Source organism: Colobus angolensis, unplaced genomic scaffold (assembly GCF_000951035.1).
Source record: "Colobus angolensis palliatus isolate OR3802 unplaced genomic scaffold, Cang.pa_1.0 Scaffold99, whole genome shotgun sequence".
Lineage (NCBI taxonomy): Eukaryota > Metazoa > Chordata > Mammalia > Primates > Cercopithecidae > Colobus > Colobus angolensis.
In genome coordinates, this window is record NW_012123931.1 from 108351 (window position 1) to 115175 (window position 6825).

Sequence of the window (6825 nt, forward strand, 5' to 3'; positions counted from 1 at the left end):
CTCTTCCTACAGGAAAAGAAAGCAAACAAGGAAATACACAAAGCACAAACGGAGCAGTTAGAGGTGAGTGGAGGGTGGGGAGTTTTCTCCTGTCCTCCGGAGAATGTTTCTTTCCTTCTCTTTCAGCACTTGCTTGGCTTTTCTCCCAAACATTCAATTCCAGACAATGAACATCCTCACATTGGAAAAGGCAGACTTGAAGACCACCCTTTACCATACTAAATGTGCCGCCAGACACTTCGAAAGTGGGAATCTGGGCACCCCATCATCCTTCAACCTGGCACTTTGACACTGGCACTTTAGGGGGACTCCTTTGTGCCCCACCTCAACCTCTCTCATTACAGAAGAGTCCAAGGATCTGGCCGGCCGCCTGCAATACTCCTTACAGCGTATTCAAGAATTGGAGCGGGCTCTCTCTGCTGTGTCTACCCAGCAGCAGGAAGAGGACAGGGTGAGTCCAACCAGCTGCCCTGTCCCCTGGCAGCCCGGCTTCCCAGATGCAGGAGTGAGCCTAAAGATCCCTTCTGCAGGATGCAGTGTCCTGCCCAGAAGGCAGCATGCTCATTTCTCGCTGCTTTTGTGTATGGTTGTTAGAGGCAGCCTGGGGCTGAGTCAGCTGCTGTGGGTGAGTTGGGGGCACTGTGGGGAGCGAACACTGGATGCAGAACTGGGAGGCCAAGTGCCTGTCCTGCCCTTATCTAGCTGTGGCCTTGGCCAAGTCCTAGGTGGGGTATCGGGTACTTGTACTGTGAAGGTACAGAAGAGTACCGTTAGTATTTCACCATTTCTGTAGAGAGAGGAAAGTTGTATGTATGTGTGTGTGTGTGTGTGTGTGTCTCTGTGTGTGTATGTACTATGATAATATACATAAAACATGTCTGTAAGCATAAGCATTCATAAAAACCTCAGGAGAGAGTAACAGGGTGGCTGGGAGACACTTCCCTTCTGTACCTTCTGAGCTTTGGACTATGCGAATGTATCATCCTTTCAAAAAGTGAACAAAAGATTAATTTCCCCCTTTCTATCTGTGCCCCCACCCATAGCAAGAAAAAATGGGCTTAGAGAATCGGATAGACCTGAGTGTTCAAATCCCAGGTCTGTCTAAGTGATCTTAGCAAGCACTTAACCTCAAACACTCCATGATTTTCATCTACGCAATAGAGGTTATCCTAGTAACTGTCTCATATGATGGTTGTGAGGATTACATGGGATTGTTAGCATGGTACCTGGTGAAGCACTCCATAAAGATTCAAACGGTGGTAGTAATAACAGTAATAACAGTTGCATTATTATCTGATCTCTCTGGGCCTCCATTAGCCAGCTGTAAATTCAATCTCTTTCCCTGTGCCTTCCAACTTTACTGAGTTCTTTTAAAAACCAGGCCATGGGCTTGGAAATACCTTGACCTTTACAGACCGAGTTGCATATTGAGCCGAGCCCTAGCCCTTTTCAGAGGCACTGCCCGGGCTCCCCAGATCAAAACTTCTCACTCTTCACCATCCAGTCCTCGAGCCACAGTGAAGCAGTCCTCCAGCGGCAGTTACAGCAGAACAGAAAGGAGCAGGCGCTGCTGAACGCACACGTGACACAAGTGAGGCTTTGCAGAGGGTGGGATGTGGAGGGAAGATGACCCCAGGTGGCCAGGAGCAGGTCAGGACCAGTGACAGCCCTTCCTAACTTCTGTGCCCATGCTTGCAGGTGACAGAGTCACTTAAACAAGTCCAGCTGGAGAGAGATGAATATGCTCAACATATAAAAGGAGAGAGGGCCCGGTGGCAGGAGAGGATGCGGAAAATGTCGGTGGAGGTGAGACCTGACCCTTCAGCCCCCACCTTAGATGGGTCACTGGATCTTTCTGGGCATCTGTAAAATGGGACTAGTACAGCCAGAGGTGGTCATGGGTCTGGGCTTTGTGGAGGTGAGGGCAGAGAGGGAGATGGTAGCTGGTCCAGCCACCAGCCCCTCTCTCCAGGGCCCTTTCCCCCATGCTTTGGGCAGGCTCACGCATTGAAAGAGGAGAAGAAGCGTGACATACATGGGATAGAGCAGCTGGAGAGGAGCTTGTCCGAACTCCAACCACACGTGGGTAAGATGGGGCTGGTGTGACCCGGGAGCAGGACTGGCATCAGAGGGCTGTGGGGTGGCTTAGAATGCCCCAGGGAGGTGGGTGGATGGAAGGGCTTTGAGGCAGAGGGAAAGAAGTTCTGTGCCAGGAGACGGCAAGTCTTGTCATCTCCACGAGCCTCAGGGTCCCCATCAGCAAAGAGGGAGGAGTGCCCATTGTCAGCCACCCACAGTGCTCTCTATCTGACATGGCTGGGAAATTGGCTTCCATCGGGTGCGAGGAATCATTAGCAGTGAGGCCAAGATTGGGCATCCTGAGAGGAGCTGTGCATCAAGAAGAGGCTTGGTTTTTTTGGTGGGGGGAGGGGGTGGCAGAGGGAATCCAGAGGCCCTCATCGTCTGCTTCCTTTCTCAGCTGAGCCCCCATCCCCATCGCCCCCACCAGGGCCCTCTGAGGTGGAGCAGCTACAAGATGAGGCCAAACACCTGAGGAAGGAGGTGGAGAGTTTGGTGGGAAAACTCCAATCCCAGGTGGAAAACAATCAGGCCTTGACTCTCCTGAGCAAGGAGCAAAAGGAGAGGCTTCAGGAGCAGGAGGAGTGCTTCCAGGAGCAGGAGGAGAGGAGGCTTCAGGAGCAGGAGAGGCTGTGTGAGCAAAAGAAGAGACTTCAGGAGCAGGGTGAGAGGCTGCGAAAGCAGGAGGAGAGACTGTGAACGGAGGAGGAGAGACTGCAAAAGGAGGAGAAGAGGCTGTGGGATCAGGAGGAGAGGCTACGAAAGCAGGAGGAGAGGCTCCCACTCTCCCAGAACCAAAAGCTCGACAAGCAGCTGGCCGAGCCACAGTGCAGCTTCAAAGATCTGGTGGGTTGCCCTCATCCCTAGCCCTCCAGGCCCTTGTTTCCCCACCTGTAAAATGGGGCAGTGTAGCCCTCACATGACATGGTACTTCTAAAGGCACCTGTGAGCCAGAGCTCATCAGGCCCTGCTCTGATGGCTGTGGGGGAGAGGGGGTGATTTTTCTAACCTGCCTCCACCCTTCCCGGTGACATGGGAGACAGACACCAAGTTCTGGGGTCTCCAGCTGCAGTGGCTGGCCACTGATTGCTTCTCTCTGTCCAGAACAACGAGAACAAGAGCACACTGCAGTTGGAGCAGCAAATAAAGGAGCTACAGGAGGAACCGAGTGAGGTGAAGGAGACGGTAACCTCTGCCCCATCCAAGAAGGGCTGGGAGGTGGGCACCGGCCTCTGGGGAGGGAAGGTCCCAGGCCAAAGGCAGCACTAGCTGGAGGGAAGGTGACCCCAGCCCCCTCCAGAGCAGCCCTATATCTGTTTCTTGCTTCCTGCCGTCTGACTTTTAGAGGTGGGTAGCCCTGGGCTCCTCCCAGGTCTGGACATCATCATCCCAGCTAGAGGCATGGAGCCCCCCAATTATAGGGGAAGAGACTGGTATAAGAGGTTCCTTATGCCCGGGGTGGTAGCTCATGCCTGTAATCCCAGCACTTTGGGAGGCTGAGGCAGCAGAAACACTTGAGGTCAGGAGTCTGAGAACAGCCTGGCCAACATGGTGAAACCTCATCTCTACTAAAATTACAACAACAAAAAATTAGCCAGGCATTATGGCACATACCTGTAATCCCAGCTACTCAGGAGGCTGAGGCATGAGAATCACTTGAGCGTGAGAGGTGGAGGTTGCAGTGAGCTAAGATTGCACCACTGCACTCCAGCCTCAGCCACAGAGTGACACTGTCTCAAAACAAAACAACACAGAAAACCCTCCTTAGATTCAAACTGGATTCCGGCCTTGGTTTCTCTGGTCACCATTCAACTACTTTTCATCTCTAAGTCTCTGTTTCTTTAAATTCAAAAGGAAGTTAGCATTTTCCTTGCAGAGGTGCTGAGGATTAAATGAGAGAATACGTGGAAAGCATTAGGCTTGTAGCACACTTAGCAGATGGTGATTGGCTCCCTCTGCTTTTCTACCAGTCTGTGGCCTACAGTTTAAATGGTGGGAAGAAGGACCCAAATAAATGGTATTTGAGGCTGGGGAAGGAGGCTTGGGGTTCTAGGCAAGGGAGGAAGTTTCTTAGGCCTGGAGCAAGCGGCCAGGGGCCCAGGCAGGTGACAGAGCCACACAGTGCGCTCACTACCCTATTAATGGGCCCAGAATCAGGAAGCCAGCCACCACATGTCCTCAAGCCCAGGGCCTTCCTGCAGCTGGAGCTGAAGAGCCAAGAGTCTCAGAGTCTGCAGCAGCAGTGAGACTAGTACCTGTGTCACCCACAGCAGTACGTGGTCACCTATCAGCAGCTGACCTCTGAGAAGGAGGCGCTGCACAGGGAGTTACTGCTGCAGACCCAGCTCATGGACCAATTGCAGCAGCAGGAAACTCGGGGCAAAGTGGTGGCTGAGATGGCCTGCCAAAACTGCAGGAGACCCAGGAGCTGGAGTTGCTGAGGACAGGGCCCCGAGGTGGACGACCTGGCATCCTCTGTGCCTTCTCACTCATGTTTTGTTCCCTTAGGAGCACCTAGAAGCAGCCAGCCAGCAGAATCAACAGATAGAGGCACAGTTGGGCCTCTTGGCTGTCCCTGGAGAAGGTACAGGAGACCACTCAGGGGAAGAGGAGAGAGCCCCAGGAGGAAGGGGGGACTGTCAGCAGCATAAGATTGAGGGATTGGAAGAGATCTTTAGAAGAACTGGGGTCATTATGCCAACCGGGTGTCTGTGCTAAGCTCGGCATGCATATGGTGACCTACTGGGAGCAGGGAGCCACCGGGTTGCCTAAGGATGAGTGAACTGGCCCAGATCAGAAAGGGAGCAGTTCAGAACTCCCACACCGACTGGTAGTGGGACTGTGCCTGGACCATATAGCAAGATCTTGGTTCTTAAAAGGAAAAATAAAGAACAGCAGCTCATTCCCCTCTGGGGAGGGCCTGGCTCAGGGTCACACAGTGAGGGTGGGGAGAGGTGGGCCCGCAGTACCTCCCTAGTTGGGTTGTCTGAGGACCCCTCTGGCCACCTCCCCATAGGAGATGAAGGAGGACATCTGGATGGTGAGGAGGAGGAGGCGCTTCAGCCCATGCCAAGCATCCCAAAGGACCCGGAGAGCCAGGAGGCCATGGTGAGTCTGACTGTCCCTGCCACACTTTGCCACCTTCCTCTGTGGTCCCTCCCAGACTCCCTTATCCTCTTGGTTTCCCCACTTTCTGATTTCTCTGGACCTTCACCCCTTCTGGGAGCCAGTGGTCAGAGACCATTTCACCTGTGACCAACAGGTGCACTCTCTGAGGCCCCAAGGGAAGGGGCTGTGCTCCACCTCTCTGCCCCATTTGTTCTGTGTATGCCTCTACAACAATACTCAGCTCTTGCCTTCATGTGGCATTTTTCAACTCCACGGAAGCCACTGCCCAGGAGGAGCAGGCACGGCTATGTGGGCAGCAGAAGGTGCAAAGGCTGTGTTTCCTGCACCTGGCTCACCTGGTGGCCTCGGTCTGGAAGGAGCCAGAGGCTGAGGCCCAGGCCCCAGGGACTGGGGGTGAGTTTGTGTGTGGGGAGACCTACCGGGCCCTGCAGGGGGCCATGGAGAAGCTGAAGGTGAGCGAGTCCTGGCATGGGCCAAGAAAAGTGGGGGCGGGGAAGGACAGGTCACTCCCAAGATGTGACCCCATTATTTTGGCTCCAGAGCAGCTTTATGGACCTCCCGAAGGAGAAGACGGACGGGAAGCAGCAGGTGGAAAAACTAGAGCTTGGATTCATCCAGCTCTCTGGAGCAAGAGAGGGCATGAGTAAGCAGGAGCCAGGGCATGGCATGGGGAGCTGTGGGGCCGTCGGAGGGGCCCCAACATCTGAGCCCTGTCCTTTTGCAGGAGAGTACATCACCATATATGAGAGCCATGGGGCAGTGCCAAACACACGGCACCAGGAGGAGGACATCATCAGGCTGGCCCGGAAGGAGGAGGAGATGAAGGTAGAGGGCTTGCAATATCTCTATGGGGGCGAGGGTGGGCGTTGGCACTGGTGCCGGCTCAGTCATGGCAGCTGAGCACCCCTCCCTTCAGGTGAAGCTGCTGGAACTGCAGGATCTGGTGTTGCCACTTGTTGACGACCACAAGGGGCATGACAAATTCCTCCCCACTGCCCAGAACCCAGCTGATGAGCCCGCTCCAGGGGCCCCAGGCCCCCAGGAGCTTGGGGCTGTGGAGGAGCAGGGTGGTGAGTAGAGCCCTCAGGCGGGGTGGGCAGGCAGGAGCAGGGGAGGCTCACACTGTGCTCAGACCCCCGCCTCCCTCTCTCCGAAGATCTTTGTGAGGTGAGCCTGGCCGACAGCGTGGAGCCTGCACCGGGAGAGGCCAGGGAGGGTTCTCCCCGTGGCAACCCCACCGCACAGAAGATCCTGCAGCTGCTTCCTGTAATGCAGGACACCCAGGAGCACCCAGGCTTGGCCACCAAACCCTGCGTGCCATTCTTCTACCGGGCAGCGGAGAACAGGGAGATAAACATCATCATCATCTGAGAGTTGGTCAAGAAATTTAAAAACAACAACAATGAAATGTTATGTGGTTAATCTCCTACACAATTCATTTACTTCATTTGAATGTTAGAGCCCCTCATGTTTATTTGTGTTTCTATTTTGAGTTTATATTTATTTATAAAAAGTTAAGGGAGAGGGGATCTTTCCCTGATGTTCACTCTGGCATCCTTTAGCATTTTCGTTTTTTTATCTGATAATTGTAGGTTATTAGCATGCATATCGAGTTTG

At 53.8% G+C, this 6825-nt stretch overlaps 1 pseudogene across 1 annotated transcript in view; it reads left to right on the plus strand.

Annotated features, from left to right (window-relative positions):
• Positions 1-6593, plus strand: part of LOC105505116 — a 12329-nt pseudogene extending 5736 nt beyond the window's left edge. The window contains exons 6-18 of the transcript XR_001000699.1: positions 164-245; positions 345-451; positions 1505-1591; positions 1699-1806; positions 1999-2086; positions 2480-2925; positions 3184-3252; positions 4588-4663; positions 5096-5187; positions 5749-5851; positions 5933-6033; positions 6125-6278; positions 6365-6593. The product of XR_001000699.1 is annotated as a putative golgin subfamily A member 6C (transcript). The remainder of the gene's footprint in view (positions 1-163; positions 246-344; positions 452-1504; positions 1592-1698; positions 1807-1998; positions 2087-2479; positions 2926-3183; positions 3253-4587; positions 4664-5095; positions 5188-5748; positions 5852-5932; positions 6034-6124; positions 6279-6364) is intronic.
• Positions 6594-6825: the final 232 nt, after the last annotated feature.